We start from the raw sequence: 19,534 nt of genomic DNA, 5'->3' as shown, positions 1-19,534 counted from the left end.
GCATATTAGTAAAGCCACTGTAATGCAAAGCGCTGTCAGAAGAGTGTGACTCGCTCTGAAACGTGTTTTAAATATTTGTGTAGAGTTCCCTGGTAAAAACCAGTAAGATACTTTAAAAATAATTAATTATTTTAAATCATAATTCTGTTAATAGTAGTGCTGCAACCTCAGAATGGGATTAGTAGTAGTTTACTTTCTTGCCCGCAGAACTGCACCTAAATTAAATGATAGTTGTAATACCATTCCAGTTTTCATTAGTAATATTATGGGTTATCTGTGATTAAATATGAAATTAAGACACTATATTATAGTTTACACATTGACTCGAGCAGCAGTTTTCTCCCAAACCAATTCTCTTGATTGAACCAACTCGAATCAGCTGTTTTGGAACTGAAAACTCACAGTTTCCCATCTCAGGGTAAATCAACTCAGAGTTCAGGGTTAGACTCAGAGTTTGTTAAAACTCCTTCCTGAAACGAACCCCTGGACATGGATATTGAACTTTTAACAGTCGGTCTTAAACCCTACAATGTTCCAAGGGAGTTTAAACATGTCGTCGCCATTGTTGTTCACATTCCACCACGGCAGGGGCGGCAGTAGCTTGTGATGTCATCCACAAGACTGTTGCAAAAAGGATGCATACAGTCCCTCTGTTTTACCGCCACTTGGCAGGTTTGACCACAATTTGGTCAGGAGGGGGACCAAGAGAAGCTTTGTTCTGTACAGCGTGATCTAAGGAGATTAAAGAAGGCAAAAGTGAACAAAATAAGAGAGGTGTGGAGAGTCATGAACAACATCACTGGCTACTCAAAGAAGAGCTGCCAAGTCATGGACAGTGATGTGGAGACATCCAATGACTTTGACCTGTCCTATAACAGGTGTAATGGAGTGGCCAATGTCCACCATCAGCAACCGTCCGAGGTGAGGAAGGAGCTGATCATCACCAGACAATCTTCAATATGAGCCTAAGTACTGGCAAGGTGACTTTGCAATGGAAAACATCTTGTCTGCCAGTACCCAAAGTGGTCTGACCGGCTGAGTTGAATGACTTTCGACCAGTGGCCCTGACATTGCATATTATGAAGATGCTGGAGCATCTGGTCCTCGACCCAGCAAATGGGCCCCCTTCACTTTGCCTACCAGGAGCACACTGGAGAAGAGGATGCAGTTCTTTATATGCTACACCAGGGTTACACCTCCTTGGAGGAGCCCGGGTGTTACATGAGAATCCTATTATTTCATTTCTCGAGCGCATTAATCACTACTAGCCCCACGTCCTGAGAGACAAGTTAAAGGTGATGGGTGTCGCTGGTCTCCCTGTTCTTTAGTTTGTTCTGTCTCATTTACTTGTGACATAGTAAGTCACACATTAGGACCTCAACTCTTAAACTTCTAAAAATTCAAGCTATTGTTCTAGAACTGCAACTTAAAATTCTAAAACGGCAGCTTAACATTCTAGAACCCCAACCTAACATTCTTGAACTGTAAGTAACATTTTAGGACTGCATTTTTTAAAATTGGAAAAGCTCAACCTTTTCTTCTAGAACTAAAGCTTAACATTCTAGAACTTAAACAACATTCTAAAACTGCAGCTTAACATTGTAGATTTTCAACCTAACATTCTAGAAATGTACATAACATTTTAGGACATGCATCGTAACATTCCAGAAGTGCATCTTAACATTCCAGAAGTTCAACTTAAGTTGATGAGTAAAAGTAGAGGTAAAATCACTGCTTGGGAAATTACATCCTTTCCTCATACTTTCAGTCCTTTAAATGTCCAGTTGGTTGGCTGTGACTCACAGGTGGAGTGGATCAACTTTCAACCACAAATTAGGTGTAACAATCCCTGCAACTAACAGTCAAAAATATGCCTGGGTTGGAATATCATATCCAATGCTGACCTCCTGTTCCTCAGATCAGACTAAAGTCTGGTTCTAGAAATGTAACTAAACATTCTAGAACTACAACGTAACATTCTAGAAATGTAAGAAAGAAGAAAAAATGCAGCTTAACATTCTAGAATGACAACGTAACATCGTAACATTCTAGAACTTAAACCTAACATTCTAGTACTGTGGCTTAACATTCTAGAACTTCAACGTAACCCTCTATAACTGTAAATAACAATTTTGGACTGCAACTCTTAAAATTCTAAAGCTTCAACCAATTGTTCTAGAACTACAACTTACCATTCCAGGACTGCAGCTTAACATTCTTGAACTTCAACATAACATTCTAGATCTGTAAGTAATATTTTAGGACCGCAACTCAACATTCAGGAAGTGCCTGGATCAGTTAGTAGAGCATGAGACTCTTAATCTTAGGGTGGTGTTTTAGAGAGTGTGAATCTCTGAGTTCTCCATAGTGTCAGGTAGCTGTGGTTCATTAGAGCAGATAAAATGTGAATCACAAGATTTGCAGTTCAATCCCAGTGTAACAATCCCTGCAATTTACCAGTCTAAAAAGTGCCTGCATTGTACGATCATGTCCAATGCTTATCCTTCAACCTATTGTTCTAGAAATACAATTTAACATTCTAGAACTGCAGTTTAACATTCTAGAACATAATCCTATCATTCTAGAACTGCATCTTCACATTCTAGAACATAATCCTATCATTCTAGTACTGCAGCTTAACGTTCTAGAACTTCAACCTAATATTCTAGAACTATAACGTAACATTTTAGAACTGTGAATAACATTTTATAACTCCAAAAATGTCAACCTATTGTTCTGAACTGCAACAGACCCCAACAGTCATGACATGCATGGTGCTCAATCGGTTGAATTAAATCTGTAATTGAAAGGGGCATGTTCAAAATAATAGCAGTGTTGTGTTCAATTAGTGAGCTGATTGATTCTGTGAAGAAACAGGTGACAATTATGGCCCATATTTATGGAAGTAAGAATGCAATTGTTGTGCATGCATTTCAGGGCATTTCACACTAAATTACTAAAATACAATGACATTGCTGAAAAACCAGACATTGCTCTGAGGAACAGCTGACTTTGGATGAAAAATTGATAGATTGGAGAGGGGAAAACATGTGAAGAAGTGAAGAAAATCAGAGACTGCTCAGCCAAAATGATTTTGAATGCTTTAAAATTGCATCTAAATCCTGAACAATGTGGGAAAAAACAGTTAATTACCATTCGAATAGATGGAAGAACGGCCCAAATGGTTACCTGTGAGTACTGTAAGGATCAGAAGAAGGCATTGTGACGCAAAGCTATGAGCTAGAATCCCCATTGGAAGTCCCATATCTGAAAAAAAAGACATGTACTGAATAGGTTGAAATTTGCCAAAGGACACATTGACAGGCCAAATGAGAAATGGAGCAACATTCTGTGGACTGATGAGAGCAAAATTGATCTTTTTGGATCTAGGGGCCACAGACAGTTTATCCTCCGACCCCCATGCACTGAATTTAAGCCACAGTACACTGCGAAGACATTAAAGCATTGTGGACATGGGGATGTTTCTCATACTGTGGTTTTGGGCCTATTTATTTACCAGGTATCAAGGATCAGTTTCAATAAATGGAAATACTTGAAGAGGTCATGTTGCCTTATGCTGAAGAGAAAATGCCTTTGAAATGGGTCAATGACAAGACAATGACCCAAAACACAGCAGTAAGCAAACGTCTTGGTTCCAGATGAACCAGATTGATGTAAAGGAGTGGCAAACCCAATCCCCGGACCTCAATCCGTGAATTAAGGTTGCACTGTTGCTTGCTCTGGAGGAAACTAATAGAACTGTTGTGTCCTTGTAAATTCTGGAATGTGGTCTAGACCTACTCTATCTTTAAAGTGTCTCGAGATAACTCTGGTTATGAATTGATACTATAAATTAAATTGAATTGAATCCCATGGAACACTTGTTGGGTGACATAAAAAATGCTGTTTCTGAAGCGAAACCCAGTAATGCAAAGGAATTGTGGGATGTAGTTAAATGGTCCTGGGCTGGAATACCTGTTCACAGGTGCAAGAAATTGATTGACTCCATTCAACACAGATGTGAAGCAGTTCTCAGAAATAATGGTTATGCAACTAAATATTAGTGCAGTGATTCAAAGTAAAGCAAACCCTTGAGACAATTTTCAGTTTATGTTTTGATTTAGAATTTAATGTACAATATTCCCAATGCATTTGCACTTTATAATTAAAAGTTACTCTAAGGATTTTGAGCATTTTTCTCTTTTTTAAGTACCTATAGCATTGATTTACCACATTACCAATGTTTGACTTGACAGAGATGTTCCTGATCTTGCTGCATACCTTCACCAGCTAAATTGTACTTCCCTTACCGGGGGTTGAACCCAGGACACCTGGGGGAAAACCAGGAATCCTAACCACTAGACCATATGGGACTGTCTGTGTCATGATATCAGGGATCAATTCATAATCTGGCTGGAAACAGGCTTTCTCTTGAAAGTAAATGAAGACACATCTTATGTTTTACATTAACGATCTTGTTATTTAGACTTTTTATCTGCTCTAACTTTTCCAAGATTTTAGACACATAAACAGTTATAAAAATGTTTCAAAATTATGAAAATTACATTTTCATACACCCCTAAACCCCCGACCCAGACAGCTCAGTCGTCTGAGGAGATGTTGAGTTAAATAAAATTTTACCTTTCATCACTATGTAATTTCTCATGTGTTAATGTATTTAAATGTATGTATGCAGTTGGGTTGAGATGACATGATTTAATTCAGCGGTGTAAGCTCATCCTGTTTTATTATCATCTTTTGTCTCACTGAAGAGAAGATCACTTACACCCCCCCCCCTGTCTTTGCCAGATAGATTAGAACTAAAAACTACTAACATATAAAAAGAAACCAATTGGTGTCTTAGACAAGTCTAAAAGAATAGAATGTTTGTGAACAGATTGAAGTAGGTGGGGGGTGTGGTGTGGTGATGGGGGTTGGGCAGGTCACAGCAGCAGGAGCAGGGCAATCAAACCTATTGTAGAACTGGTTGAGCTGGTTTACCCTCACCACATCCCCCCCCCCCCAACCCACATCCAGCTGGGAGGAGGCCTCAAGGACGAGCCAGGACTAGGTGGACACCAACACCAAGCACAATATCAGACCCTGTGGATGTGAGGAAAGCATCTCAATATCTCTACATGCTTTGTATTGGACTCCACAGAATCCAGTCTGAGTCCAGCAGCCTCAGTGGAGATCTGTTGGATTTCAGGACAATAGAGGAATGGAGGAGGACAACCAGGACCTGGAGCAGCGGACCAACAAGGTCCCCAGAGGACAAGCAGGAGGCTCGGCCTCTGATACCAGCCATGTTCAGGTCAGTGTTCAGGACACAACAACCACTCTAAATGAAAAGAGGCCTATTTCACAAAACCTAGATAGCGGATTAGGCCGGGATTTTCCATCTATCCTGGATGTATAAGCCTTACAAGGCTTACAGCTAGCCTGCTCCTGACTAGGCTAATAAACTTATGTTCATATTGTTGTTAGAAGTCTGGTGAATATAGTATGAGAGTTAACAATTAGAAAAGGTAGATAAAGTTTTAAATGAAGGCAGCAATGAAGGATAATATATAACGTCCCATACACATGTTTCTATAATGCTTCTAACAACGGCGGACTGGTCAGAGACCAATACCTCTCTTTAGATAATTTCTTTCTTTTTGTATTCATGATAATAAAGGATCATGTACAGCATATCACTTTTCAATGTGCATTGTATTTGCCACTCTTAGCACACAGTGTGTGATCTGTCAAATAAACTGGGCTTTAATTTGGGATGATTTTACAATGATAATGTACAATCATCTTTATTTATAGTCTTATTTCACTGGACCAGTAACTATATAGTGTAGTCTACTGTACATTCATGAAACAAAAGGACAAGGACACTTCAAGGGTTTCTGTATATTTTATTATATCACAGTGGCTTGTGAAAAATATGTCTATGTGGGGCCTTTTATGTTGGGGGACTGGGGTTCCAATTTGAGTTTTGTAAATGTGATTTCCGTTATTCTGTTGCATTTTAGGGTGACCAGCTGGAGATCACAAATTCACAATTCACAATGATGAATTTATGTGTTAGTAAAATTCACATATTTGTTATTTGCTATTTCATGGAGGCCAATAAAGTGAAAACAAGACATTGTGAGCTGTTGAAGCAGAGGAGCGCTGCTCAGTTTTAAAACTGGTAGTTAGGCCTACAATTAGACTAGGCTACACAGGCTGATCTGTCATTTAATAATAATAAATGTATATTTTGTTGAGATATTTATTTGGTGGTAATCATTACTATAGAATATCAGCAGTTAAAGTTATATTTGGAAACAATGCAAAAGAAGCTGTGTGCAGTAAATTAAGAAAGTGGTTCAATGGGAGGTCACTGATATATAGAATTTACTTCTGCCATCCTGGGGTGAGGGGGGAGGACATCTCAATGGTTTTTGTATATATTATTACTTTATGTTATTATATGTTGCTGTTTTTAAACTGTTACAGTCGTGTTTACAGTGGACATTGAGTTTATCAATTTCATTAGCTTTATACTTTCTAGATTTCAGATTCCAAGAGATACAGAGTTAGAGGGAGGTGTGTAGGCTATGCATCAACTTCTATCAACTTTTAAAGTGCTCATATAGATTTGTAGGCTGCTTACGCATTCAGGCGTCCACAATTATCTGCCACATTTTTTGCACTGTTTTATTGACGCATGGAGTTGTTTTTTATTATATTTTGCTTGAAAGATTTAAAATATTTCAGAACATGAACAGTACATTTCAACATCAGTAATATTTACCTTCATTTTGTCATAAATTATTTTACAAAGAGTTAACATTGTGAGTAAGAGAAAGTCCAGGGTTTAAAGAAGGTTGTTTACTAACTTTCTGTTTGTCTGTTGCTATAGAAACAGAGAGGAGAGGTACCCAAATGTCACTACTGTGGAAAATCCTTCACAACATCTAGAAATTTAAAGATTCATCAGAGAGTTCACACTGGAGATAATCTACACAGCTGTGATCAATGTGGGGCAGCTTTCACACTACAGAGCAACCTAAAAACACATCAACGCATTCACACTGGAGAGAAGCCATACAGCTGTGATCAATGTGGGGCAGCTTTCACAACACAGAGGACCATAAAAATATATCAACGCATTCACACAGGAGAGAAGCTATACAGCTGTGATCAATGTTGGAAAAGTTTTTCTCATAAGAGTAGCCTTAAATATCACCAGCACGTTCACACTGTAGAGAAGCCATACAGCTGTGATCAATGTGGGAAAACGTTTTCTCAGAGTGGGAACCTTGAAACGCACCAGCGCATTCACACTGGAGAGAAGCCGTACAGTTGTTACATTCGGATCTTCTCTCCACACTGAAGGCTGACCAGCCTTAACCAGCAGTAACGACTATTTAAGATGAGGAAATAGAACATGTTTGGATTAAAACACCACCAAAGCCTATACTATAACATTCTGTCCACTGAGATCCAAAAATTGATCTGATACGTCACTCAAAACCGCAATCTGACCGGGAGCTTTGTGATTTCTTGCACCCCTAGCTGTAACCATGTTATCTTACTTGTGTAAGATTAACAAGTAAAGGAACAAACAGAAACAAGAAAAAGCAATTTCTGAAAAGAATTGGGCTGGTGATTACCAAAATCTTCTGTGCTCGGGTAAACGGCAGTGAGGCTTGACTTGTTGCGCCTGCAAGCATTCCACTGAGTGGTACCAAATAACTGTGGGAACAAATAAAATGGTTGATGTCAAATGAGAAAGAATGACCTGGTTTTTATTGTTAAAAGTCGGAGGAGGGTGCGGAGCCTCAGCTCTGACCAATTCTTGCAAACACCAGTCACGTGATCTCTTCTATAATTTACGAAATACATGTTTAAGGACTTTAGGATGAACAGAAACTCAACATTTTGCAGCAATGTTCAGTATAGTACTTCTCCGGGCTGCTTTTATCATTTAGCTGCTCTAGGGTTATTAGTTTTTACCTTTGAACACGTTTTTTAAACCTTTAAATATCTAAAGTGTCCAAAGGTTGGCACACAAAAATGTTAGCATTGTGCGACTACACAGCAATTTGGTCCATGGTTTAACAATCAATGTATGGAAGGCCTGAATTTGGACTCTAGCTAAAATTAGTTGTAAAACCAGTTAACTCTGACTGAACAATGTAATTGCTTCTAACTAGGTGCCCTTTAAGTTGAATGTCTGCATTAGCTTATCTTAAATGTAATGTCTTGTTTGTGTTGTAGAATCTATACAGATTTGTGGTGTAGTATGTAACCATTGTCCTGTATTTATGTATTTTGAAACTTTTTGCCGGCTGTCTTGGCCAGGACTCCTTGTAAGAAGAGTCACTGTGACGTAATGGAATTGTTCCTGGTTAAATAAAGGTTAAATAAAAATAAAATGAATCTAAAATTGGTCCAAACATTCCTCTCTTCTCTACCCAGATACTGAAAGTTGGCTATGTTTAACTGTATGCTCTCCAGTTATTGTTGTTTGGTAGTTTAACATTACATTTTCCTACTTTGAGGAGTTTTTTATTTCATACTCTTTGTCTAACATTTTATATTCCCTGTTTGTATTTTCTATGACTGAATGTGTTTCAAATCTGATGAAGTTTCTTCAGACTAAAAGCAAAGACACTGATGATGTTGTACAAAAGAAACAAAGGGAAAGCAACCTGTTTCCAACAGACACTAAAGAATGATGGAGCAGCAGGAAACAGACCAGGTCAAATAGCAGACAGCTGATTTATTCATCTGACTCCTAGAATAACATCAATGACTTGTTTTAAATGCCTGGGAATGTGGAATAACTACAAGCAAACTACATTAAATAAAACAAAGCCACATGCTGATTATTTGTGACTGGATTTGTTGGGTTTATTCTTTCTGTTGTGTCTCTGTTTAAAGTGCTAAACAAAAGGTAAAGTAAGCGTCCACTAAAAGTTCTGTTACTGCTGACGGGCTCAGATTAATGAATCTTTATTGTACACCAGGTTGGAATTCTCTCTTTGGCTCACCAGACCTATAAGACAGAGAAACATATACAACATCTGATACATAGTAAGTAAAGTATGAAAAGATTTAATAAAAGGAAATATCAGGATAAAATGCTTAAAATGTGCTTAAATTCATTAAAATAACAGTTACATACTGATGGCATTTGGAGAAAAAGACTTTAGGAGCTCAAACTGGCTGGAATGAGGGGGTGTACTATCTGCAGGGATTCTCCTAGCTTTCTTACTCATTCTATCAGTGGATATTTGGGTCAGATGTTTTGGGGAGTTCCCACTATTTTGCTAGCCAACGACACTGTCCTGTTAAGCATCTTCTTGAGTTTGCAGCTTAAAAGGCCAAACCAAGCAGAAAGGTGAAAGGTTAATACACTTTCAATGTGTGTGGTGTATACTAGCTCAGTAATCTGAGCACTGACACCCAGACAGCTCAGTCTTCCTCTGTCTCTGCCAGAGAGATTAGAACTAAAAACTATTAACATATAGAAAGAACCAATTGGTGTCTTAGACTAGACCAGGGGTCGGCAACCTTTACCACTCAAAGAGCCATTTGGACCCGTTTCACAAAGTAAAGAAAGCACTGGGAGCAACAAAACCCTTTTGAAATTTCAAATGAAATTTGCCTTTGTGCTATTTATAAACAAACTATACTGTGTTACATTTATGAAATCAATGAACGACTGCAGAGTAAATAAAAAATATAATTTCTGCATGCAACAAAACATTTTTAACTACGGAAAAAAACAAAAAATGTTGGGTTAACGGTTTAGTAAAATAGGGCTAGCACTGTCAACTTGACTCGAAGGACAAAACCTCCACAGCTCCTCAGGGTAAAGGACTCCCAGGGCTGTGGGTCCTTTACCCTGAAGAGCTGTGTTCAGTTGTTCAGGTGCGCTGTCATGTCCACGAGACGTGGAGCTTTCCCAGCCACTCTGGCTGTTCCCAGCTCGTCCAGTAACGAACGGAACTGACAGGGATTTAAACCTTTCGCCACTAATTTGCTCAGAATCTGAATGACAACAGTCATTACTTCTGTGCATTCCGGAGGAAATGTCTGAGCACACAGGTCTTCTTGGTGCAGGACGCAGTGAAAAGACAGCAACTTACTGTCCAGCGACTTCTGCAGGAGTCACAAAGCCGTTGTGCGCGCCAGTCATACTCGGTGCCCCGTCTGTACCACTGACACGGGGGGGGGTGTATTCCCCTTGCTCTTAAACAATTCAAGACAGCCTCACAGACGTCCCCCCCGTGTTTGGCCTTTTAGTGGTATCGACTGAATCATTTCTTCTTGTGGCCCAGTCGAGTTTACATACCGACAGAACAACGCAATTTGTTCAATATCACCTTAGTCTTTCGATTCATCACAGGCAGCTGAGGAGGCCACAGCTGACTTGATGTCTTTAATTTGCTGTACAAACTAAAATAAAATACATTTTAATTAAATATTCATTAAGTATCTTTTCAAAGCTGAGCCGCATCAGAGGGATCAAAGAGCGGCATGCGGCTCCGGAGCCGCAGGTTGCCGACCCCTGGACTAGACTAAGAGAATAGAACAGATTGTGAACAGATTGAAGTAGGTGGGGGGTTGGTTTGGTGATGGGGGTTGGGCAGTTCATTGCAGCAAGAGCAGGGCAGTGAAACCTATTGTAGAACTGGCTGAGCTGGTTTGCCCTCACCACATACATCCCCCCCCCCACCTCCAGCCGGGAGGAGGCCTCAAAATAGACCCAGGACTAGGTGGACTCCAACACCAAGCATATTATCAGACCCTGTGGATGTGAGGAAAGCATCTGAATATCTCTGCATGCCTTGATTTGTACTCAACAGAATCCAGAGTGAGTCCGGAGGCCACAGTGGAGATCTGCTACATTTCAGGACAGTAGAGGAATGGACGAGGACAACCAGGACCCAGAGCAGTGGACCAACAAGGTCCCCAGAGGACAAGCAGCAGGCTCGACCTATGATACCAGCCATGTTCAGGTCAGTGTTCGGGACACAACAGCCACTCTAAATGATCATAGGCCTATTTCACAAAACCTAGATAGCTGATTAGACCAGGATTTACCAGGTATCCTTACAAGGCTTACAGCTAGCCTGCTCTTGACCAGGCTAACAGCCAGGCTAAAAGCTAGCCTGCCCCTGACCAGGCTAACAGACATGAGTTATTATTGCTGCTGCCTTTTCTGTTCACTCAGCAGTGCTTTTACCTTGTTATTGTTATTATTAGCCCGCATTAATGTACAACATATGCATTTTGCTGTTCAGTTAAGTCCTGGTATTATAACTTTGTGAGCATTATTTAAATAAATATCCATGTGACAGTCTTCGTTGCTGTAACATTGCCTCTATGAAGACTAACAAACTGGTGTTCATATTGTTGTTAGAAGTCTGGTGAATATATTACAATCCTCCTTGTTTATAGCCGTCCTTTTCAAATTTTGTAGATGTGATTATCTGTATCCTGGCACATTTAGGGTGACCAGCTGGAGATCCCAAATCATTCAGTTTGATGAAATTATGTGTTGGTGAAATTCAATGTTTCACATATATTGTACTCGTCTTCATTATTTGTATTTCATGTAGGCCAATAAAGTAAAAACGAGACATTGTGAGCTGTTTATGCAGAGGAGCGCTGCTCAGCTTTAAAACAGGTCGTTAGGCCTACAATTAGACTAGGCTATACGTGCTGAACTGTCATTTAATGATCATAAATGCATATTGTGTTGAGATATATTTATTTTGTTGTAGACATGGTTATAAATTATCAGCAGTTAAAGTTATATTTGGCCACAAGGCAAAAGAAGCTGTGTGCAGTCAATTGAGCAAGTGATTCAATGGGAGGTCACTGATGCATAGAAGGTTAATAGCAGAGGTGGGTAGTAACGAGTTACATTTACTCCGTTACAGTTACTTGAGTACGTTTTCGAAAAAATGGTACTTCTAGGAGTAGTTTTAAATCACTATACTTTTACTTTTACTTGAGTAGATTAGTGAAAAATAAACTGTACTCTTACTCCGCTACATTTGGCTACAATGAGCTCGTTACTCGTTACTATGCTTCATTGTTTTTACCCCAGCGTACGTCTCATTTTGATGTTTTATTTCGACAGAGAGAGAGAGTCTTCCGCTGAAGGCTCTACCACGTGACTGTGCTTAACCAATCACACGTCGTTGTGCAGTCACGTGACCACACTCGTTTCAGCAGCGGGACAGGTTAGCCCATAGACATATAAAGAGGTTAGCTTTACAGTCGTAGCAAAGCAAAGACGCAGAATCAAAAGTCGTCAAGGCAACGCAGACCAGGAGGACCCCCCCCCGGCCTCATAGTGAAAGCATGGCTACCTTTTAGGAAAAGTGCGAAACAGCAGCTCCGTTATGCGGCGTTTAATGTCGACCAAACAAACGGACACGTGAGCGTTCAACAACTCAACATCTAATCTGAGGAGACGTAGCGGTAGTTTGAGTTTGTGCTGTGGAGAGGTGATGTTTGTCTTTTAGGTTACATACAGTATGTTTTACACATACAGTATCCATCCAAATTTGATGTGACAAGTCTCTCAAGTGAGCTAATTTGTAATTAATAAATTAATTTTAATTTATTTTATTGATTGGATGAACTATATATTGCCTAAAGATGATTATTTTGCATTTTTGTGTCTGATTGATGCTTGTTTTGAGAAATAAATCAGACGTTACTCAACAGTTACTCACTACTTGAGTAGTTTTTTCATCATGTACTTTTTACTCTTACTCAAGTAATTATTTGGATGACTACTTTTACTTTTACTTGAGTCAAATTATTCTGAAGTAACAGTACTTTTACTTGAGTACAATTTTTGGCTACTCTACCCACCTCTGGTTAATAGTAGTGGGGTCACCCCCCCTGTGAGGGCAAGATGAAAGTTTGAGGGAGAGAAGAGGGCGTAATGCCTTACAGGATGTTAAAGTTCAAGTTTACCATGATGATTGTGTGTTAATGTGTTAGAGGTTTTATGGCAGGAAATAGTCAAGTAGGGTTGTGTGTTTAGGCGCTTGGTCAAACAGATCACAACGAGTAGGAGATCAGCTTGTAGGAGATGCATTCTAGATTAGAATATAATAGCATAGAATAGAATAAATCTTTATTGTCCAACAGGGTGGACATTTTTCTTTGGGTCACCAATGTGGGGTAGCTTTCACAAAACAGAGTAACCTAAAAATACATCAACGCATTCACACTGGAGAGAAGCCGTACAGCTGTAATCAATGCGGTGCAGAGTTCACAGAAATAAGCGCCCTTATTAAACATCAACGCATTCCCACTGGAGAGACGCCATACAGCTGTGATCGATGTGGGAAAACGTTTTCTCATTGGCGTAGCCTTAAATATCACCAGCGCATTCACACTGGAGAGAAGCCGTACAACTGTGATCAGTGTGGGAAAACGTTTTCTCAGAGTGGGAACCTTGAAAGGCACCGGCGTGTTCACACTGGTGAGAAACCGTACTGGTGTGATCAATGTGGGAAAACGTTTTCTCACAGTAGTAGCCTTACAGATCACCAGCTCATTCACACTGCCTCATTGTGAAAATGTTTCAGACCCAAGCTGCTTCCTCCTGCCTCCTCCTCATGCCCCGGTAGCTGTGTTTCATTATTTAACCAGGATGTGTTGTTATATTCTGAACCTCTCTCCACATTGAACGCTGACCAGCAGTAACGACTATTTAAAATTAGAAAAAGAACGTGCTTACAGACATGTCTCTAGTACCCGTCCGGAGTTGGCTGGCAAATTTTTAACAAAGGGTGAACTGTTAGAACTAAGCAACGTGTGGTAAAAACATTTAAATAAAAAACTCCAGGTCTGGTGTATTCTTAAGTCAAACATGAACAATGTTACAAAAACTATGCCTATGGAACTATGCCTCAACGGGTCTATTAAATTCTGAAATAGGCTATGTAAATAAAACTAAACATCCAAGAATAGTAAATATAGATTAGCAGATTAATGATTATCATGTTATCCCAGTCCAATTAAATGTTCCTCTACAGCTCAGTTCCAAAACTCACATCCTATGTTTTAACCATCTGTTAAGTTCTGAAATAGGCTATGTAAAAAGCACACCAGCCTAATGAGAGTAATAAACAGATTATAAATTGAACAGTCAGCCTAGTAAAATGTTCCTTTATAGCTTGGCCCCCAAACAGTGCCCTTGAGTCAATCTTGCACAGTGTTCCAGACTCCACTAATCCACAGCGACCGAAGCACCTGGCAAGGATGCCCTTTCATCATCTATACCCAGCTCCCGACAGAACATGTCCACATTCTTGGCTGTAGGGAATGTCAGCCTTCTCCCACTGCGGGTCACTTTCAGGGTAGCCCGATAAATAAGAAATTTCGAGATGCCTTTAGCATGTAATTTACGCTGTACTCCTATAAATTCTGGCGCTCCTGAATGATGAAAGCACTGTAGCCATTCTAAAAGTGCAGTGTTGCATTGGAGTCCTGAATCTGTTCTTCTTGCTGTACTTGTCCCGTGTAGGTCAGCGTTAGTATCAATCGCCTTATTAGCCGTCGCCATGTTAGAAGACTTCTGTGCTCGGGTAGACAGCAGCGAGGCCTGTCTCTTTGTGCCTGCAAGCATTCCACTAAGTGGTACCGAATAATTGTCATAATAAATAAAATGATTGACGTTGAATGAGAAAAAATGACCTGCTTTTTATTGTAAAATGCAAAGGAGGGTGCGGAGCCCAGGCTCTGAACAACCCTTGCAAACACCGGTCACGTGATCTCTTCCATAATTTAGAAAATACTTGTTTGATTTCAGGATTAACAAAAACTCAACATTTTGCAGCAATGTTCAGTATAGTACTTCTCCGGGCTGCTTTCTCATTTGGGCCTTGATGTGGCATGGCTGCTCTAGTACTAAGAGTTTGAACCTTTGAACACATTTTTGAACCCTTTCAATATCTAAAACGTCCAAAAGTTGGCACACAAAACAGTTTCAAATTGTGAGACTACACAGCGATTTGGTCCATGGTTTAACAATCAATGTGTCGAAGGGCTAAATTTGGACTCTAGGTCAAATTAGGTTTAAAACCTTTTAAAGTCAACTCTGACAAAACAATGCAATTGCTCTGAACTAAGTTTCCTTTAAGTTGTAGTGTCTGCATTAGCTTATGTTGAGTGTAATGTCTTGTTTGTGTTGTAGTATCTATAGAGATTTGGGGTGTAGTATGTAACCATTGTCCTGTCTTTTATGTATTTTGAAACTTATTGCCGCCTGTCTTGGCCAAGACTCCTTGCAAGAAGAGTTACTGTAACTCAGCGGGATGGTTCCTGTTTCAACAAAGGTTAAATAAAAATAAAATGTTTCTAAAATTGGTCCAAACATTCCTTTCTTCATTACCAACAAACTGTAGTTGGCTAAGTTTAATTTTATTCTCTCTTGTTATTTTTGTTTGGTAGTTTAACATATTTTCATACTTTGACGACTTCTCATTTCATACTCTTTGTCTGACATTTTATATTCCTTGTTTGTATTTTCCATGACGTAATGTGTTTTTAAATCTGGAAGTTTTTTCCGACTAAAAGCAAAGACACTGGTGATGTCATGCAAAACTGACCCCTAGAATAATGTCAGTGATTGAGTTATTTTAAATGTCTGGGAATGTGGAACAACTACATGCAAACTTCATGAAATAAGAAAAGGCCACATGCTGATTATTTGTGACTTGATGTGATGGATTTATTCTTCTGTTGTGTCTCTGTTTAAAGTCCTAAATAAAAGGTAAAGTTAGCGTCCACTAAAAGTTCTGTTGTTGCTGACAGACTCAGATTACTATTCTAAGTGTCTGAAAACATTATGGGATGGATCCCTACAGCAATAGATCTTTTAGTTAAAGAGTAACATCCTTTTAGTTCAGATCCTTTCATTTTCAACCAGACCAGAGTGGTGATTGTCGGAACAGTGAAAAGGTGAACCAAGACGGCTTTTTATTTCTATTTTTTCTTTTTCTATTGACCATGGATGTGTTTAATATTAACAGAAATCAACGTGTTATCATTTCAATGGGTCATAAAGATCCAACATTACGTTTTTATTGCAGCCAGTTAAAAACGGAGCCGAAAACAGAGGATTCCTCCCTAACGGCCTCTCGCTCTACTCTGCTGCGTGCCCCCGTTATCTGGTAAAAGTTAGAGCAGATAAAAAGCCTAAATATCACTCAAAAGCTTCAAGATAAAACTTACTTAAGAAGGTCTTCATGTTTAAGAGAAGGCCTGTTTCCAGCCAGACTATGAATTGATTCATGAAATCCCTGTTACTGATAGTAGTCAGTCCCATTATTGTTTCACATTCAATTCACATTACATTTGTCACAATAAAGAGCTCCAGTTTGCATAAAGCAGGCTACAGCAGACTGGTCAACAGTAGCACACTGGGTATTAACAAGATTCCAGTAAAAAAAACACAAAAGTAGGAAACTGTACCTGGTAAACAGCAGAACAGTGTTTCACGATCACATTCGTCACCATGAAGAGCTCCAGTTTGCTGAAATGGAAACAGATATTATTCAGTTTAATGTTGCCCTGGATGTATCATAAGTTAGGTTATGAAGCTAGCCTAACCGGAATAGCAAGCTAGCACAACGTGGTGAGCTTTTTCATTTAGGCTAAAACAAAAGAAACAAAACAAAACAGATCTCTTACATAAAGTGTGAGACCTCCCATGTGGATATACTATTTGCATACTAACATCACAATGAAGACATTGACCTTACTATAACAGTGGAGCTCAGTATATGTGACTTACTATGAAGCAGGCTACAGCAGACTGGTGAAAAAGTGTAAGAATCCACCCTAAAGTCTGTGGAATAGCACCAATAGATGGCGCTCATGCTTCAAAGGAAATCTCTTTAATGAATCATTAGAAAACTATAACTAGATATGGTGGCGGTGAAAACCAGAATCCTGACTGCCAGACCAGTCTTCTTGCTGTGTTTTTTATCAACAAGTTATGTATGAATTTATGTGCCCTGTTTCTAGCATATCTACGGATGTATTCCTAAAATCACTGTCACTATTCACCCAGTCAATCCCGTATGGTCTAGCAGTCTGGATTCTTTCTAAATAACGTTTACCCACATTCTTAAGGAGTCCTCTGGAGACTACAATCGTAGATCTGAGAAAGCTTTTAGTTAGATTTGATGCTCAATTTGATTTTACATTCTTTTGGCTTAATTGGTGCCCAAAGGGTCTTGGGTGCTGCTTCTAACCTGCAAACCTGCATTGGCAATCTTCAGATGAAGTAAAGAAGGACAGTTTTTTATTCCTGCAGGACTAGAGTCCACCTGAATGCTTCAAATTTCCAACCTTTGCCAGATGAATGTTGATTCTCATACCAGGAGTTAAACACACAACTTAACAATGTGCGGAACCGACCTTAAGTAGCTTAAAGCCTCTCCGTTCACGTTCAAGAGAAGGCTTGTTTCCAGCCAAACTGTGAATCAATGAATAAAATCATTGTTATTAATATGTAGTCAGTCCCATGTGGCCTAGCGGTTAGAATTCCTGGTTGTCACCCAGGAGGCCTGGGTCCAACTCCCGGTATGAGAATTAGCAATTAAATAAATCAACTGTGAAACATCTAGATGTAATCTGTTGCATTAATGAAACGTTTGAGCGTGGACGGGCTAAATTGGGAATGAGTTGAACTTATGCTGCAACACTATATAAACCAGCAAGTCACGTTGATCAATCAAAAACATGCAAGCACACATTCGTAGTACAGTATGGTCTAGTAGTCAGGATTCTGGTTTTCACCACCACCATGTTTAGTAACTATTTTATAGATATCAGAGAATAGGGTCCGTATCTACAACCTACATTTGTACAGTTGTGTTCAAAATAATGTCAGTCCAACATCACTAACCTCATAAATCATATTTTTTGCTAGAAGTGATAATTCTACATGGCAAATGTAGAAATCTAGGTGTTGTAGAGTCATATAAAACCAACAGACCCAACAGCCTTGACATGCATGCTGGTCATTCTGTGGAACTTAAACTGTAATTGAAAGGGGCATGTTCAAAATAGTAGCAGTGTTGTGTTCAATGTGTGAGCTGATTGATTCTGTGAAGAAACACCTGCTGTTCATTGATGGTGTCCAACAAGAGACAGAGCACAACAATAGGTTGAAGTTTTAGAATTGTGAGAGTTGCGGTCCTACTATTTTATTTGCAGTTCTAGACCGTAACAAGATCTTGGTTGCAGCTGTTGCCATGGTCTGGCTGCACCCCCGGCTACACCCTGCTATGCTCTGCGATGCCTTGCAGTGTCCCACTGAACTCTGCTGCATGCTGCTATGTCCACCTATGCTATGCTATGCCACGCTACACCTTGTAATACCCTGCCGTGCCCTGCTATGAAATGAACTACTGCGACTGCCATTTGTAGTCACTGTTCCATTATCTTTAATGTGACTATTATTGCCACTGTGCATCACACCCCCAAGCGGCACCGTTAGACACCGCCTACCAAGAGCCTGGGTCTGTCCCAGGTTTCTTCCAAAAAGGGAGTTAAAAGCGGAATTATTAGAATTGTTGGGGCTTTGTTAATCATAGAGTGTGGTCTAGACCTACTCTATCTGTAAAGTGCACTGTAACGAATTTGACTGTAGATTTTACAGTAAACACCTGGCAAAAAAGTCGCCAGCAAAATCTTGTAAAATTACTATAAGTTACGGTTAACAACTTTAAAAATAATTACAGTATAATACAGTATTTATTTTACAGGTTATTGTTGTACATAAATAACAGCAATGCTTTTTTTTTTTAAAGAAAAACAATATTTTATTGTAATTTAGTTTACAACATTATCTTGTATTCTTTTCAAATTACAGCTATTACCTGGCAACTCGAGTTGCCAGGTAATAGCTGTAATTACTTCACAATACAATATGTTGTTGTAAATCTTTTTTTACAACAACATATTGTCTTGTGAAATATTTACAGCTTTTTGCTGGCAACTCAAGTATCCAGCAAAAAGAATATTTGACAATACAATACGTTGTTGTAAAACAAATATACAGTTAATTTAGCTTTTTACATTTGCAGCTTTGCTGATGCCTATTAAGTGTTTTAAATAAGACCAAGCTTGCTTTTAATTCAAAAACCATTGCATTAGATTCTCTTCAACTGTAAAAAAAAAAAAAAAAAAAAACAGAGTCCGAGATGCAAAATCATGACATTTTATTATTAAAACGCAACACAATGTAAAAATGCTGTATGTTTTAAGAAGGTAACTTCTATTTTTCTTAAGAGCTCATTATGACCATGCTACAACCAACCCAATAATCGACCGTCGGACAGTCTGGTGAGGTCGGTGACTCAAGTCTGTTCGGTGTGCTCCGTGTTTAATTAGTGAACTGATTCTTGAAGAGCATTTTGAGGAACCATCTGAGTTACTTTTTGTCATTTTTTGACGTCTCCCTCTTCCCCTACCTCCCATTGAGTAGAGAGGAGAC

At 39.2% G+C, this 19,534-nt stretch overlaps 1 protein-coding gene, 1 long non-coding RNA gene and 1 other non-coding gene across 3 annotated transcripts in view; 1 reads left to right on the top strand and 2 right to left on the bottom strand.

Annotated features, from left to right (window-relative positions):
* LOC117939505 (zinc finger protein 501-like) overlaps positions 1-19,534 on the top strand; it is a 197,132-nt gene that overhangs the window by 158,515 nt on the left and 19,083 nt on the right. The window lies entirely within an intron of this gene.
* Positions 245-7,931, bottom strand: LOC117939572. The gene is made up of 3 exons (XR_004655622.1): positions 7,921-7,931; positions 5,636-5,639; positions 245-355 (listed from the first exon to the last, which is right to left on the bottom strand). It is a non-coding gene; the product is annotated as an uncharacterized LOC117939572 (long non-coding RNA).
* Positions 4,302-4,373, bottom strand: trnae-uuc. Its single transcript has one exon. It is a non-coding gene; the product is annotated as a tRNA-Glu (tRNA).

This window comes from Etheostoma cragini, chromosome 24 (genome assembly GCF_013103735.1).
Source record: "Etheostoma cragini isolate CJK2018 chromosome 24, CSU_Ecrag_1.0, whole genome shotgun sequence".
Lineage (NCBI taxonomy): Eukaryota > Metazoa > Chordata > Actinopteri > Perciformes > Percidae > Etheostoma > Etheostoma cragini.
The sequence above is the reverse complement of the archived record's forward strand: the minus strand, read 5'-3'. Positions and strand labels throughout refer to the sequence as shown.